Source organism: Colossoma macropomum, unplaced genomic scaffold (genome assembly GCF_904425465.1).
Source record: "Colossoma macropomum unplaced genomic scaffold, Colossoma_macropomum, whole genome shotgun sequence".
Taxonomy (NCBI): Eukaryota; Metazoa; Chordata; class Actinopteri; order Characiformes; family Serrasalmidae; genus Colossoma; species Colossoma macropomum.
The window spans coordinates 26,768,231-26,786,346 of NW_023494807.1; positions in this window are offsets into that span (position 1 = coordinate 26,768,231).

Genomic DNA, 18,116 nt, shown 5'->3' on the forward strand with positions numbered 1-18,116 from the left:
ATATAATAATGTTCAGGATTTCTGAGATGGAGACAAACAGTGGGAATCTATAATTACATTATAGCAGTTTGAATTAAACTCAGATCAGACCTCTGATCACGACCTGGGTGTCTGATAATTCTACTCCATTTCTATTGCTGATGCCATATTGAGCAATTGTAGGTAGCTGATTATAAACAACAATGCTAATAGTTATTATAAAAAACGGTTAGCATTAAGTACGGAGCCCTGCTGGTGACATCCCGTATGAATAAAATAATGCGTGACCACGACTTTTAAGGTGTGGGAATGAGATGAATAAGTTGTGGCCATGACTTAGAAAGGCATGGGAACGACATCCCAATGCGTGGCCATGACTTAGTAAGGCTTTGGAATGAGATGATTAAGCCTTAATCACAGCTTAATAAGGCATGATCTCGGTCCCACACCTTACTAAGTCATGGCCATGTGGATCATATAGAATTCCAAGCACCACAGAAGTGCTCGTCCTCACAGTCATGCATTTTCTGCAATTTTAACTGCCATAATCTATACATGACTGAAATATATGAATTAAATGACATAATGAAATCTAATGCCAAATAAATATTAGAAAATATATAATGAACGTTGTTGTCCCCAGGAGTCGTGTCACTGGTGTTACTGTGTAACAAAAAATCTCTTATTTTGAAATAAAAATCACACTGATGACATCACTTGACTTCCTCTTACCTGTTTTCTGAGGATCTATGAAGAAAAGCACATGGTGAGTCCACTGTGTCTCTCAGTTATCAGAGATTTTCTCATTTAGCTCATGATTTCATATGAAGCTTTTAGCTGAAGTCACTGGTGTGACCTGCTTTATTCTTAGGTGATTGTGAAAAAATAGAATATAAATGGATTAAATTACATATTTTAGTGGATATTCCATGATTGACAACATGTGGTTTGATGCTCTGTAGCAGTGATTTTGTAAAATGCATTTTTCGTTACCTTCTGGTGTGACCTTTCTTACGTGCAACACCAATGACGATCGGTAACACCAGTGACTCCTATGCATAGATGAAAAAGTGAACGTTTCTGTAGAATGACCCAAAAGTCACCTCAAGTGAGGAAGATCATCATCTGTAAGGTTCAATTATGTAGCACTTATCCTTCTAGTTACAAAATCAAAACATCATAAAGATAAAAACATTACACTCTAAATAAAAAGTACAGCACATTTACAAGTAACAGGAGAAAATGAGCCACAGTACTTCTAGGCATATGCTAACCTGAACAAATATGTTGTAATCTGGATTTGAAACCATCTATCAAGCTTGTGTTCCCAACGTTTTCTGGAAGGGAATGCTATTCCAGAGTTTAGGAGATATGTGGGAAAAGGATCCTCCACCCACTGAGCTGAAAGAGATCCTAGGCATTTGCAGTAAGCCAGCCTCAGCTGAGCTAAGTGGTCTAAGCATTTAACCCCCAAGAGAGTCGATCAAATCAAGGATATGAAACACTATCAGTGTTAGCATTAAGATTAACTGAACCTCGGATAACCAGAGCACAGTTATATCTGTGCCTTTTCCGGCACCCTAATTAAGGATGATGATTGCTGAGTTGTAGTTAGCATGATGGTCCAGATTTACAGTATGGTTTCAAAAGTCTTTCTGAGATGTTCAATAACTAAAGCTGCTTGATCAAGTTTGCTTTGGTACACAGTTAACTCTTTAGCATTTAGAGTAAAGATACTTTCTGTAATTTAGGAGTAGTGGTGACCCTTCAGCCTTAAATCTGAATTAAAAAAGAATAAAAGAATCTCGTACTTGTTCAGTAACAGTAAAAGTATCCTAATCTATGTTTTACATGTAAACACACCCCCAAAACTTGCTGGGCTAAACGTGAGGGAAGCTAACTTGAGAATATCACAAAATAGCTCAGATGCAAACGTGAATTATGGCTTTTTGAAGAGATTTTATGTACTGCATTACACAAAACATACACCAACATGAACTCATATGGCCGTATCCATTCCACAAAGACCAGGAGGCGACTGCAAATCAGCTGATCCCAGCCTGTTTGCTAGCATCACTAGCTTACAGTACTATCAATACATGCTGTGAACTCCTTCAGCTAGCCTGCAAAAGAAACGGTGATCAAGTTCCTGTTCTGTGGATTTCTGTGTTGTTCTTTCCAAGCTTCATCCACTCAGGGTGAAGCCTATAACTTTAGCAAGAACTAGCAGTCAATATCAGAATGAAACAGAACTCAAGCTCTGTGCATTTGTATTGTAATAGCTTGCCATGTAAATGAACACCATGCTTATAAACAACGCAAAATAGTAGAAATGGATGTTCAAAAAACTGACAAAAAACCCAAACAGGTGGATAAATTAGGGTACACGTTAGAAACAGTGTTTCACAAAAAAATACATTATTTTTTACCATAAAGTTTACCATAAAGGACACAAATTTGTTCGAAAGTTTATTTGTTTCAGCCTAAAGGTCCATAGCAAATAACAGTCTTTGGCTTCGACGTGCTGTTCTAGTACAACCATTTACGGGGTATATTATTATTACATATCTCGTATCTCCACTTTACAGGAGAAGGAAAAAATCTACTTTACTCTTAATGTAAGTCAATGGAACTAGAATTTTTTGGGCCATTTCTTTGGGTCTATTCATCATGAAATTTACAGACAATGTAAAGGAAAACAGGCATTTTCAAATTATGTCGAAAACTGAAAAATATCAAAAATGAAAAGATTAAATCTTGTCCTGTGGGATCAAAAAGCAATATCCAAGAAAATGTATAATATGATGTGAATAAAACTGGTTCTAAAAATTAATTGGGTGTAGCTTGTCATGTAAATAAACACCATGCTCATAAACAACACAAAAACTAGAAATGGCTCTTCAGAAAACTGACAAAAAACCCAAAGAGGTGGATAAATTATGGTACACGTTAAATACAGTGTTTCACAAAAAAAAACTTTTTTTATACTGTAATGTACAAAGAAAGTGTTTATGATCTACATGACAGGCCAATTAAATATCCTAACAGTTCTACAAGCTGTTATTGTCACTCCGGTAGGAGTGGATGGCTGTGGCTCTTTAAGGCCTGGGAGCAGTCAGGCACATGAAACAGCCTGCAGAAGATGTGCTGGAATAACAGATAAGAGCCTCAGTCATCGGTCATTAGATTCAAGTGTTTAAAAAGCCATTAGACGGCAGTCAGATAGTCATTGGTCTCTTTCTGGTTTACGTACGCCAGGGTTATTGGTGGCTATATATAGCCAAGTGGCTAGCTCTGAATGATTTTTCCACCGTTGGAAGGTTAGCCTTGCACCATTCTGACTGGTATGCCTCTTAAAAGCTAACATACTTTAAGCCAATTTGAATGTGACTGAAGATGCTAACCTGCATTGTGACATTTGTGGTTGAAATTTTTGGTCCAAGTACTTAATAAAGTTCTATATTGAAAACAAATTGAATCTTAACTGTGGAAGTATTATATTCTATCTTTAACATGTAAACATGCCCCCAGTATGTGCTGGGCTGAATGCTAGGGAAGCTAACATAGGAATATCACAAAATAGCTCAGTTGCAAACTTGAATTCTGACTTTTTGAAGAGGTTTTACATTATGTACAAAAACATACACCGACATAAATACAAATGGATGTGTCCATTCTAGAAAGAACAGGAGATGAAGGCACATCAGCTGACCCCAGCCTGTTTGCTCGCATGACAAGCTTACAGTGCTATCAATACATGCTGTGACTAGAAATCAATTCTCCTTTAGCTGGCCTGCATCAGGCTCCTGTTCCGTGGGCTTTGTTGTTCTTTCCAAGCTTCATCCACTCAGCCTTCATCCTGTTGGTCGAACGCCTGTGTTTTGTCTAAAGCGAAGGTCAGGCCTCGGCTCTATATGGCCTGCCGCTTTCCCTGAATCAGCTGTTTAAAAAGCACTGGCGGACGCTATCAGCCCCGGCACCCGCTACGTCACCCACGGCGGCGGAGAGAAGAGACAGCCAGGCAGACGTTCTGATAGGCCCTGGGTCTGAAGGCCTCACTGTTGTCTGCTTCAGAGGAAGCCTGTCAGGGTTAGCACTCGGTCTCATTCACAAACAGACCCATACAAGGCCATTTAATGTTCATAGCTTCATCATATGTTATTTTATATGATTTGTGACTGATAGAATGGACTAGGTTAAAAAGTTGTCATGCACTCTGTAATAGAGGGGTCTACGTATAATACATATGGGATATATTATTATTACATATTGCTGTTGTTGCAACAAAACCTTGTATCTCCAAAATATTAACTTTACAGGAGAAGGAAAAAACCTACTTTACTCTTAGTCAATGGAACCAGACATTATATATATATATATATATATATTACTAACATATATAGATACATCTAAAATACATATGGCACATCTTAATCTCACTATATATATATTTTTTTCTGAGCCCATTTTGAATATGAAACATATCAGAGTTAGAACTTGGTCTGTTTCACAATATACAAGGTCGTTTGATGTTCTCAGCCGTGTTATATGTGACTGAATAGGATGGGAGTCTGACACAAACGCTTTAAAATAGCTCATAACTCAGGGAAGCGGCGGGTCTCTGAGAATGTGCTGGGCCTGCTGCTATTAGTCAAGCCTTATCACCCAGAAATGACAGGCAACTTCAAGAGAGTGGCATCTAATTAAAAGAACCCCTTAAAACAGCAAAAACAACAGCTTGTTGCATTTAAAGGCCTTTCTAACCTACCAGGAGAGCTCACTGCTGAAAGGGAACAGAGGCAAAGCTTCCCGGCTGCTACCTTCAATACCGACAGTACACTTCACTTCAACATGGAAAAATGCTGTCATTTTTTTCCAAAACCTTTTTGTCCAGAGAACAAATGATTTCACTGCACCTTTGATAAGATCTCAGCCAAACACCAATGGAGTGCAGGCGCAACAAACATGGCCACCACGATACGGCTTTGTTTCCCCTTGTCCTTTGGTGACCGTTCTAACTGCTGACCCTCGCATACACACATACGCTTGTTTTTAATACAACGTCAGGACTGTACATATTAAATACATATGTCAACAAAACAAAACCCTAAATCTCCACCTCTTGCAGCCCTTTATATGGTGCAACAATCGTCTCATGAATGACCAATAGAATTGTACCTAAATTTGGATCAAATAACCTGCATTAAAATTTAAGCACATTTTTCTTTCCTGTGTAAAGTTTGCATTTTTATACAAATGTGACATTATGTAATATGAATGTGTCTCATATATGTGTCCCTTATACATGTAGTATGTATATTTAATGATATGTCCCATATATATTATGTATATTGAAGTATCTACATGTTATCTTTTATTTGAAAATGTGGGTGGCCCTTTATATTGTGTCTAAGTTTCATGTTGAACCGGCCAATAGAAGTGGTCCAAAATGACTTATGTTATGTTAACTTGCATTGAAAGTTAAAAGCATTTTATCTTTCTCCTCATTGCTTCATATCTCCAAAAACATGTTAACTTTTAATGGAAGTTAATGTAACAAGATTTTTTCAAGTTCAAAATATGTAAAAATAAAAAAACAATACTGGAGATAAAGACTTTGTTCCAACAGCAATGATATGTCACATATTTTTAAGCTACTATATGTAATAATAACATGTTATGTATGTATTATTTATATGTAAGTAACTATATATAATAATAAAATGCGCCATATGTATTATATATATCGCTGCTGTCGGAACAAAACCTTGTATCTCCATCTTTGTTGTTTTTCAGTTTTTGACATAATTTGAAAGTACCCGTTGTCCTTTACATTGTGCGTAAATTTCATGATGAATGGACCGACAGAAATTACCCAAAATGACTTGGAAAAAAGTCTGGCTCCATTGACTTACATTAAAAGTAGAGTGGGTTTCCTTCTCCTGTGAAGAGTTCTCATTTTGGAGATACGAGGTTTTGGTCCGACAACAGGGATATGTAAGTACCTATGATACCTAATGTAAAGTACCTAATGATGATATGCCCCATACATTTTCTATATTTAAGTACCTATATGTTATAATAACATGTTGCGTATGTATTATATATGTAAGTACAGATTGCAATAATTATATGCCCTATATATTTTATATATATCGTCGCTGTTCAAAGAAAAACAAATATCTCCAAATGTTTACAGAAGAGTTAATGTACAGATGAGTTAAGTTAATGTAAAGTGATTTTATTCTAAGCAATTTTTGAGCATATCTATGGATCCATTCATCATGAAGTTGTTACACAATGTTAAGAGAGCTGCTGGATTCAAATGATGTAGAAAAGTAAAAATCATTACATGTTTATATGTAATAATAATATGCCCCATACATTTTACATATATGTAAATAACTGTATGTAATATGCCCCATACATTATATATATATATATATATATATATATATATATATATATATATATATATATATATATATATATATATATTTGTAAGTACCTATATGTAATAATAATATGCCCCTTATGTATTGTATATATATGTTAGTACCCATATGTGATAATATTATGTGCTATATGTATTATATATGTAAGTATCTATATGTAATGATTTTCCATTGACTTACATTAAAAGTAAAGTATGTTTTTTCCTTCTCCTGTAAAGTTACCATTTTGGATATGGACAACAGTGGTACAGTGATATGTAATAATAATAATATGTCCCTTATGTATTACATGTGTGCATATATATATATATACCTATTTGTAATGACAATATGTCCAATATGTATGTGAAGTCAGGTGAAAGTCCTGACAATGTATGAAAACAAGCACACTACACTCACCGCTGATAAGTGCTGTATGAACTTAGACATTCCTACTTAGACTTTCTTCGACAGCAGATACACAATGGTGGCTGGACCCAGTTTCTATGGCGTGACAAGGGCTTTGTTTGAGCACAAACTACATATGCATTCTACATTCTTCAATTATGGCTTTTATCAGGCCTGCGATCAAACAGTCAAACGGTGCTTATTCTTTTTTTGCGTGGGGTCAGTACCAGCGCTGTACCAGGCACTGTTACAAGACGGCCTGACTGTTTGCGTCTCTGTTTACTCATGGCGGGAATCGAGTGTTTGAGGCTAGCGTGGTCCCTGCTGGAGAAAAGAGAGAGAGCGAGAGGGAGCGAGAGACATGACTCCATCGATAAACAATGTGTCACTCCCTACCTCTTGTCCGAGACTGATTGGTTTTTAAATTCAGCTCCTTGTTCTTTCATATTTCATAACGGGCAACACTGCCATGACTCTTTTTTAGCGTTTGTGTTTGTTTTTCAAAAGGCACCCGAGGTCTCAAAAGAGTCGATTCTTTGGAAATGGAGTCCTATCAGGCAGATCTGCAGCATGGACGGTGTTAACATTGTGCACAGAGCTGGTGGCCGGGCTCTAAAAGGCGTGGGAGATCGTAGCCGTCTTTGTTCCTCAGACAGACGCACTTCCGTGTAGTGTCCGTGCGGCACGTATGCACTCTATTATTACTCCAAATGGTTTTATGACATGTCAAGCTGCTCCATGTTCTCAAAAATCCATTTCTAATGCTGTAGAAGGTGAACTGGAGGAGGGTAGAGGGTAGAAAGTGGAAACGGAGGACCTTGCTAGCATTAATGCTAATGAATGAGGTTCCCAGGTGCCAGATATGGCACCAACCTTTTCTCCTTTAGAGGCCCAATAAAGTTGGTAAAATAAGGAAATGCTGAGGAGTTTAGCAGCCTCACAAATCTTTCTCAGGTCTGTCTGTCCAAAACATTTCCTTATTCCTTGAAACTTAATGCAAGTCATTGTTTTAGTGACCCTACTGTTGGGTTTTCGACTCTTTTTGGTATATTTAATTGCCTCTTTGTATTTGTTAGAAGGAAATACGTTTAGCTAGAATGCCAACAGTAGGAAATAAGTGAGGTAAGTAGCTGCGCTGACGTCCTCAGAAATGCTAAGCTGTAAACTTAATTTCACAACAGTATTGGTTACCCCAGTGCCTGGTGTACCCTCAAGGTTTCTAGGCCTTCAGAGAAGGTTTAATGATTTTTGGGAAAAAAATACATGCATGTTTATATTATCGCCATCATCATGCTTGTTGTACTTAAACTCTAACAGTATTGTAGTAATACTTTTATTTCATTGCTACTTTTTATGTGAAAAACAAAAAGGTTAAGACCTTGAAACACCCAATGGATAATTCTCCAATCAGAATTGTTTGTTCTTGGTATTTAGGTAGATTTAGAAAAGCAAGCTCTCTCATTGGTTAGGACTTCAGGAGCTGAACTGAAGGCCTAATGCTGATTTTGAGTGTGCTCAATTTTATCAGAAAAACGAGTTTTCCACCAGTAGGTACCATATAAACGCCCTCCGAAGTCAGATGACGAAGCTTTTTCGTCAACACTACTGTCATCATGGTGGAGGATGAAAACAAACAGTCAAACAACAGAAAGCAATCACATGAACTGCTTCCATATATTAAATTGTAATGGTAAAATGAATTAAAGCATGTACAGTTAGCCATTGTTTCGTATGCTCTGTATGAATTCAAAACACCAGGAAAATAGACCAAAACTGATATCAGTTGGCTAAAAATCTACAACATCCATTTCACAACCTCAGTGAACCTTAGTGGGTGAATGAGGGGTTCCAGAGTGGCGCAACTGTCTAAGTGTTGGCTCTGATCAAGTTCAATCTACAGCGATGCAGCACCCATCTATGGCTAGGAGTCCTCCCCCATCACTCATTGCGATGCAAGCCAAAGTAGCGTTCGTTAGCTGATGTCAGAGATTAGGCAGTTAGCATTCTTCACTCTCCCAGCTTGGTAGCATCGTGTGACTGGGGGAGACCTAGTTAGCAGGTGAAATTAGCTAAACTGGGGAAAAAAGTGGACAAAAAAAAAATAATCTTATAAGAGTGCTAGCAGAAATTAGCATAATCACAGAAATGGGTTTCTGGTTTTGACATTTATGACCCAAACTGAAGACACAGCTCTAACAGTGATGGTTCATCACTGTGTAAATCCATAACTCATGCTAGAATAACTCAGCCGTTTAGTATAAAGTCTGTTCTGAAGCTGCTATTACTTTAATTATTGGCTTGGTTTAATTGTAGGAAATCAAATTCCTGACATACACTCTTAAAAAAGATTCTTCAACGGTTCTTTAGTAAAGAAAATGGTTCTATATAGAAACATGAACCCCCAAAAAACTTTTAGCATGACAAAAGGCAGATCAATGGAGAATGTGCTGTACATGGTTCTATACAGAACCTTATTGAAAAGGGTTCTATACAGCACCAAAAAGGTTTCTGCTATTGTCGCAAGCTTAACATTGTCACAATAGAAGAATGTTTTTCAAGAAGGTTCTATATAGAACACATTCCCCATCAGTCTGAAGAACTCATTCATGATGTAAAGGAGTCTTTAATCATGCAAAGAGATCTTTGACTGTTCATGGTTCTATATAGACCCATTTTCTTTACTAAAGAACCCATGAAGAACCATCATTTTAAGAGTGTGTAAGATAGCAATGAGATCCCTCGTGCCCTCGTGTCATAACAGAACCTCGGATCTTCTGAACAGGAGCTTTATATGAGAAGGAACAAACGTTTTGAATTTGAATTATTGCACATTATTGTAACAAGGTTTCTAAGTAATTTTGATTTCTTTTTGTTTAAAGTTCACACAACGTAAAGGGCTGCTAGTGTTTCTATCTATGAGTATTAAATACACTCCATCCCCCTTTCAGATGCTTGATGCCCCACTAAAACCTCCCCTCGCTCCTCTAGCCATTGTGGCTGGTTTGTTTTGATAGTCTTCTAGCCTTTGTGATGGCTCTCTGAGGAGCCTGATGTTTAGAGAACACAATGAGAAGGCCAGGACTCCTCCATCCATCCGATACAGAGATCCCAAAAACAAGATATGCAAATGGTTTAACTGTGGGTCGTCTACTGAGATATGATATCACCAAGCAAGATTAGCCATGCAAGGATAATTACAGTCAGGGTTTTCCTTCAGCTAAGAAGATAGAATAGGATTTCACGTCATGGTGTTTGACATCTTATCGTCGCTGGATGAACTGACATGACTCAATGATGTGATTTATAAGAGACTAAAACATGAACTTGGGTAGTTGCCCACAACTTGAGTTTTCTTCTGTGACCAAGTGATTGAGCATTATTATCGGTTCCTGAAGGGCCCATATTCTACAAATTTTTCTTGTTTTTGACTTTTGGTGTCAACTTAAGATGTTTGTGTTGGTTTATGTACCAAAAACAACCGTAATCATTTTTACACGACCATATTCAAACCTTTCTTTATCCCTCAGAATTAAACAACCTGTTTCTGTTAAAGTGCCTTTAAGACTGATATCTGTAAATGACCTCTGTTCTGATTGGCTGCCCTGTATTGTGCCTCATTCAAATAAACTTCCAGGCTGAAACACTCCTTATAATTTCAGTGTGAATGGGCGGAGCTAAACTGCTGTAGGCTGAATATGTGGATATATGTCAACGTGTTGCTTTTTGTGACACCACAAAAACAATGAATTTATAATTTAAAATTTAAAATGACTGTTTTTGCAGTTTAGTTTCCATATATGGATTTTCCATGATACGGACCCTTTAAGACCAAATTAGCTAATTTTCTTTATTCTCCTTAAAGGGCCCATAACATAGAATTTTTTCCTTATTTTTTTAAATAAAATAAATTAACGTAGTGCACAAATATTGTTTAAATTTTCAAAATTTAAATAAAGGAACAATAAAGTTGGTAAAATAAGGAAATGCTGAGGAGGTTAGCAGCCTCACAAATCTTTCTCAGGTCTGTCTGTCCAAAACATTTCCTTATTCCTTGAAACTTAATGCAAGTCATTGTTTTAGTGACTCTACTGTTGTGTTTTCAACTCTTTTTGGTATATTTAATCGCCTCTTTGTATTTGTTAGAAGGAAATATGTTTAGCTGGAATGCCAACAGTAGGAAATAAGTGAGGTAAGTAGCTGCGCTGACGTCTTTAGAAATGCTAAGCTGTAAACTTAATTTCACAACAGTATTGGTTACCCCAGTGCCTGGTGTACCCTCAGGGTTTCTAGACCTTCACAAATATTCAATTTTCAAATATTTTCAAACAAATAAGTTTCAATTTTCAAAATTTACTCTCCAGTCCATATATTGAAATATATGCCTTGTTTTTGTGATGTCACAAAAAACAAAATACATACATTTATCTATTTAGCCTGGAGCAGTTTAGCCCCGCGTGTTCACACTGAAGTTCCAAGGAATGTTTCAGCCTGCACTGCTTTTTGAACAAGCCAAAATACAAGAGAGCCAATCAGAACAGGGCTCATTTGCATATATCAGTCTTAAAGGCACAGTATAAAAAACAGCATGTTAAATTCTAACTGATAAATGATCAGGTAAATATTAATTATGACCCATAATTGGCCCATAAGACAACACAAGTGACATTAGTGGACCTCATAGAAAAAATAAAATGTAGAATATGGGCCCTTTAAAATGTGCTCTGTGTTTTAGAAGGTGTGAAATAAAGACGAGGAATACTAATGACCCCTGTTTGGTACTCTTGCAAGGCCAGGTTGCTTTTAAACATTAATTTCTGATGACTTACTAAGCGAGCGCAGCTCAATTGTTCCTGGATGTTGACATGAAAAACAACACGGGCCATGCATTCTCACCTTGCACACTTCAAAGCTCCATCACCTAGGAACAATTGGCCTGCTTGTAATGGCAGTAGTCTTGTGTACCTGGCTGTGTTTGCTCCTGGCTTGCGAAGCCAAGTCGACAGCGGCATTCAAAGGGCACGAGGCTCACTCCACACACACTCCGAGAGGTGCTATTGTGCTCGTATGTTACGTAAAAGCGTCTCTCACGCCAACAGGAGACAATGGTTCAGAGAGGAAAGGTCACTCAGAGGAAACCCAAAGCGGCATAGGTTGGGGGTTATCAGGTCCAACCCTTTGGGACCCACTGCATTGTTTCACCTCTTAAACTTCACAGGTGTCCACATTCTGATTCAGTGACTATGTGGAAAACAATGCAAAATGACTGAATTATTATTAAGGTCAGAGTAAGAGTTTGGAATTCAGGAACTGCAGTCTGTAAATAAAAAAAAAGAAATCCTTTCCCCAGCACACCTAGTCCAGCTAATGGACATGTTTATTAGCTGGTGAGCTGGCTCACCTGTGTCAGGGCAGGGAACACTTGAAAACTGTGAAGGGCAGTCGACTCCTGGACTCACTGGTATGGGCAGTAGGACAGCTGCAGTCCCACAGATGAAGCTCCCATGCTGGGCAAAGTCTCAGCTTTCGAGAAGAAGCCCGAGTTTGGTTAGCAAACTAGCAAACAAGCTCCCTCAGTTAGCTAGCTAGCTAAAGGTGTTGAGGTGGTTCACATTAACATTAAGTAAATAAACAGTTGAAGACTAAAGTTAACTACATCCCCAACTCCTTAAGCTTAAAACACAGAATGAGTGATTTTAAAGTCTACTGTAATGTGATTATGTAACTATCATGCCTCCACTGAAACTGTGCTAACAGATTTTGCTGCACAGACTAGCATGAATTCCAATGCTGGTTTATGCCGGTTTAGACAGGTCTGGTGCTGGTTTGGCTGGTCACCCAGCATGGTCACACTGGTTCACCAGCATAACAGCATCCAAAACACAACACATGCTGGTTTTGTTGGTGAATAGCAGTGCTGCTCTATGCTGGTTTTTCTAGCAGGGTTGAGCTACTGACACCTTTAGCCAGCCAGCTAATTTAGCTAGCTAGCCAGTTGGTGAACTTCTGCCAGAGTTGAAGGTTTTTCCATCCAAGCTGAGGCTTTGCCCAGCCTGGGCTTCATTTCTGGTGCTGCAGCTACTGTACTGTGCAAAAGTCAGAGACCACCCTTCTAATATTATATTACCAGACAAGGCGGCCATCAAGTACAATTTATTCATTTTTAGCATCAGGAAAAAGGCAGAAAACATATAATATCAGTTTTTCAGTATTTAATCTGACCATCCTTTGCTATTTGTACACCTTCCCTTCATTTCAGGAGATCAGACAAATCTGCTGGGGATATTTTTTTACATCTCCAAACTTCAGTCCTAGAAGTTGATTGCATTTCCTGCTTCTCCCATAAAAGTTAAAGTAATCCCAAACACACTTAATGATGTTGAGGTCTAGACTCTGAGGTGGACAGTTCAGTGTTCTGACAGCATCTTTGTTAGATTTTCCTTTTATGTCTGCCTCCTTTTCTCAGTGAGGTTCTTCTTGACAGCTACACATCCTTTCAGACCCATAGCGCCGAGTCGTCTTCTCACAGTGGAAGGATGGACAGAAACACCTGTGGATGTTTTCAGATCTGAAGCAGCTTGATTTTCTCCTCTCTCTCAAAGATGAAAGATTTAAGTGCTGTTTATCTGATGGGGGCAGTATTGGTGGTATATGGGGTCTTGCACAGTTGTTAGGAGTCCCATTTTCTCAGTAGCTTTTAATAATTTTTTGAAGTCCAGTTTTGGAAACTTCTATTTTTTTCACTTATTTTTCTCTGACTTTCTCCTTCCTTATGCAAGTGGATTGTCTTATGTCTCATCTCCTCAGAAATTTCTCCTGAAAAGTGAATTGTGGCTGTTTTGAATGGAAATTAAATAAATTAATTTCTCTGACTTTTGCCCAGTATTATAGATGTCACTCATTGTCATAGCAAGTAACATTTTACAAGCAGACAGCATCAATATAACTCATATATTATGATTTGGTCTTTAAAATGTCAACCTAAGGCACTTTTCTATACATACTCGACAAAAAATTGACCTTAACCATGCTACATTGCATGCATAGCACTAGCATGCTAAAAAAGCCTGTGGTTCCCAATCCTGCTCATAAATGTTGAGAGTACCCCTGTTCTGCACATTATAGCGTTTTCCCTCCTATAGCACATCCACTTTACCTCAGAAAAGGCCTTTTAATTTGCTCATTAGTTGGATCATGTGGGTAAAGCCAGGAAAAATGCCAAAGGATGCCGAACAGGGGTTCTCCAGGACCTGGACTGGAACCACTGTGCTCAACCAACAGTAGATCAGCTTCTAGGCTAGTTTGTGGTAATATTTTGTCATTGTGTCAGGCTGAAACACATGATCTACGTTCCTGCTTCCTCTTTTAGACATACAACACATAGATTTGCCATAGTTTCACCATAGACTCTTGAGTTCCTCCCTTTGTGCTTTTACCCTCACAGGGCCCGAACAAGTGCTAAAGGCCCATATATCACGACACTTGCTAACTCTCAACTCCTGCCCTTGAGGAAAACAAGGAGGCATTAAACGTCAGCCTCGACTTCCTCCGCTTTGTAAAAGACGTCTTTATGCCCGGCTGTTTATGGAGGGTTACCGGATAAGGGGCCGCTCTTGGCTCTTGCGGTGGTGGGGGTGATAGTGGATGGGCATCTAGGGAGCTTTTTAGCTGTGTGAGGGAGTTGGAGGAGCGTAAACGGAGCCGGATGGACAGAAGAGTCTTCTCAAGGCAATGGGAGATGCTCTGGGCGGATAAGGAGACACCTGCACACGTGGAGGACATGGCCCGGGTCAGCGTGAGGCTCAAGAACACGAGGCATCAATCAGTAACGTGGTTATATGAGGCCGTTAATGGTTAACGCAGCCCCCAGGATCATGCCCCCTTAAACAGGGTAAGAGCAGAAAGGACCGCATCATATGTATGGGTGGGGTGGAAATAAACACATAAACTTCACTCTTAAGGCTTTAGCATGATTAGTGCTGGGGTGGAAATAAACACACGAATTCCACAGATTTTTCAAAAATGTCTGCATAATTAAATCGTTAAGGTGTAAACAAAGTCAGTGAGAGTGATTTGATGTTAAATGCTTCTAGGAAACCAGCGTTGGGGAGGAAATAAACACAAAAACTTCGCCATTAGGTCTGAATACATAAACTTCTCCGTTAAATTAGCACTGAGGTGGAAATAAACTTGTAAACATGGAAAGTAAATATATATTCTATTTTTTTTTTATTTTAAAAACAAATGTGCAATTTATGTGATGATTTAACATGCTAAATATATTTAATAGACCATTTTTAAAATATATTTAAGTTAAATATATGAAAAGACAGATATATTGAAATATGAGCCCATAAATAGGTTAAATATGGATATAAATATGTAATAGTGTCAATTTTTAATGTTTACATATATGTTGAAAATAAATCTAGATATATTACAAGCTTCTTCAACACATCTTTTGAAAAATGTATGTAAATATATTGTCTTTGCATATGAATGAAAAACTCAGTATGCAGTTTCAGGTTTCAGACTTTAGCATGTTTAGTACTGAGGTATATATATATATATATATATATGTATATATATATGTGTGTGTGTGTGTGTGTGCGTATACATATATATAGTATATTATATACATAGTATATACATATACTCCCTATATGGACGACAAATATAGGCCATTTTTAACATACATAAATACATCCCCATATATGACCACATATGTCAATATATTGAAATATACATTCATACATACATACATATATGCATATATCAGACATATTTTGTCACTATCAAAAAAATATATATCTCCATTTTTTTTCTTTTTATATTTTACATGCCTGACACATCATTTGGAAAAATATATGTATATCCTTCACATATAGATTGAAATAAACATGCACACTTCAGTTTAAGTGTTTAGCATGATTAGTGCTGGGGTGGAAATAAGACTTCACCATACATGTTTTCAGGTGTTTTCACTTGCGTTAACTGACTTTGAATGAACGCCAAGAAGGTAAATTATATAGGGCACTCAGGTGGGTATGTGGGACGTTTATTGGTGTAAATAATGACTTTATAGGTTTTCAGCCGCAACTGCTGCTTGTATAGCAACGAGTTATAGCATTGCTTCTATGTAGAAACGGCCTCTTTCACACACCCACACATACACATGCCGCCCTGTCTTGCCTCCCAGGGTCAGAGCAACGTGATTACAGACCATTTATCTCCCCCCGCTCCCCCGAAACGGCCTTGTGGCTCCGGGGCAGAGGGAGAGGAGCGCCATCCTTGACAGACACCTTCAGTTAGCTCTTCCACTAACCACATCCCCCCTCCCCCACCGCACCCAAACTTCCCCCCACTCCCCCACCAAACACCCCCCTCAGTGCCCCGTGCCCCCTGCCTGCCTCCTGCCTCTCTGCCTTGATAAACACTGCTGCTGAGGCTCAAACGAGGGTCAGGATAACCTCATGCTGACCTGCAGGCTCCGTCTTCTTCTGTGTCTCAGACAAGCACACACACTCCATCCCCCAACCCAACTACTGATCTCTGCTCACCAACACACACCTGCTGTTACCAGCCACACTACTACTAATGCAGTGCTTCGTTTGAGATTTATACTCCTGCCCGAAGTTAAGTCCACTAACTTTTCACCATTTCTGCACAATTAAATTGTTAAGATGTAAACAAAGTCATTCAAAGGTGTTTGGTGTGAAATTAATTGTAAAGAATGTTATCGACTCCCAACTTAACGGTTTCTTTACAGTAGTAGTGACAGGAACCAGACGTCTGAAGAGTTTAATGCCTCTAAAAGCTGCCTTATCAAACATTATTACAGGGAATGGTTATAAATCAGCCGTCTGATGCCTGAGACGTTCATTTAGAACTAAAGATCTTAAGCAAATTAATACGCAAAGGATTTTTATTTTCATTATCAAAAACTCAGAAGACTGTGTAGGTTCACTGGTCATTTTGGATAGTAAATAAAATGGTTAAATCTTTGTTGTAGACATTGTGACTCCTGGTTCCTTTCACCACCACTGTAAAAAAATCTGAGTCAGTAAGTTTCTCACATTAACCATGAACCATCTCACATTAAACCATTTGAATGACTTTGTTTATCTCAGTGACTGACATATGCAGAAATTTTGAAAAATTGGTGGAATTCCCCTTTAAGAGTACACACTGCCACTGTGAGTAGCGTTGTAGTACCCTCATTTCATTGCTAAGTTTTGGTTGGAAAAGGTATTCAAATGGCCAAACAGAGGACTAGAAAATTGTCTAATGAGAATTTTTCTCTGTTGTCTTGAGTTTTGTCGATTTTTATTTTTCCACGTCGACACGTTGAACATGGCGACCGTCTTTCACACTGTGTGAAAAGTTCATGATGAATGGACCAACAGAAATGCTCCTAAATTACTTGGAATAAAACCTCTTTACATGAACTTACAATAAGAGTGAAGAACGGTTTTACCCTCTCCTGTAAAGTTAGTTTTGGAGATGCATGTTTTTCTTTGGACAGTGATGATATATTTTACCTTGTCTCTTTCAGTAAAGAGTCCTGATTTAGAGCTAAAGCTGTTTTTAATTTCTAACAACTGAGCGAAACCTGGTTAGTCTACAATTCGTATTCATGGTCAGTGACATGTCTAGAGCAGGGGTCAGCAACATCTCTTTCACTGCCCTGTTGCGGCTCCACAGCAGAATTTGATTTTTAGGTAAAAATAAAATAATCTTCCTTTGCAGTAAAATAAAGCTTTGCTGATCATTCAAACAAAGTTTTAGCAATAAATGGTCTTAATTGCTGGAGATAAAGTAGCCGATAACTGCAAATTTACCAACCTTTAACCTTGAAGGTTGCCGTGCAGACTGCTGGTCACCATAGCAACGCAGACAATCTCGCCTAGCTAGCAGCTAACAAAAAGGCAAAGAGAGAGATTTAAGATGAACATGGATAATTTGGAGACGAATGAACTTATTTGCATTTATAATCACTCCAGCTGGTTTCCTGATGCGTTTAATCCTCAACGAGAAACTGTCAAACACTAAAAATTCATGAAGCTTCTTGTTCACCTGCTTCTTGTTTGAATTCTCCCGTTCCACCTTAAATGGTGCAGCAGTTAAATTCTGGCACCTCAGGCACCATTTAAGGTGGATGAGAATGGGAAAATTCGAACACAAAGCTGGCGAATGAGAAGCCTACAGCCTCGTAAAAAGTAGAACATTGAGAGACATTTTACAAAAACTGATCTACTTTTAGAAAAGTTTCCTGCTGGAGATGTGAGAAAAGCGGCT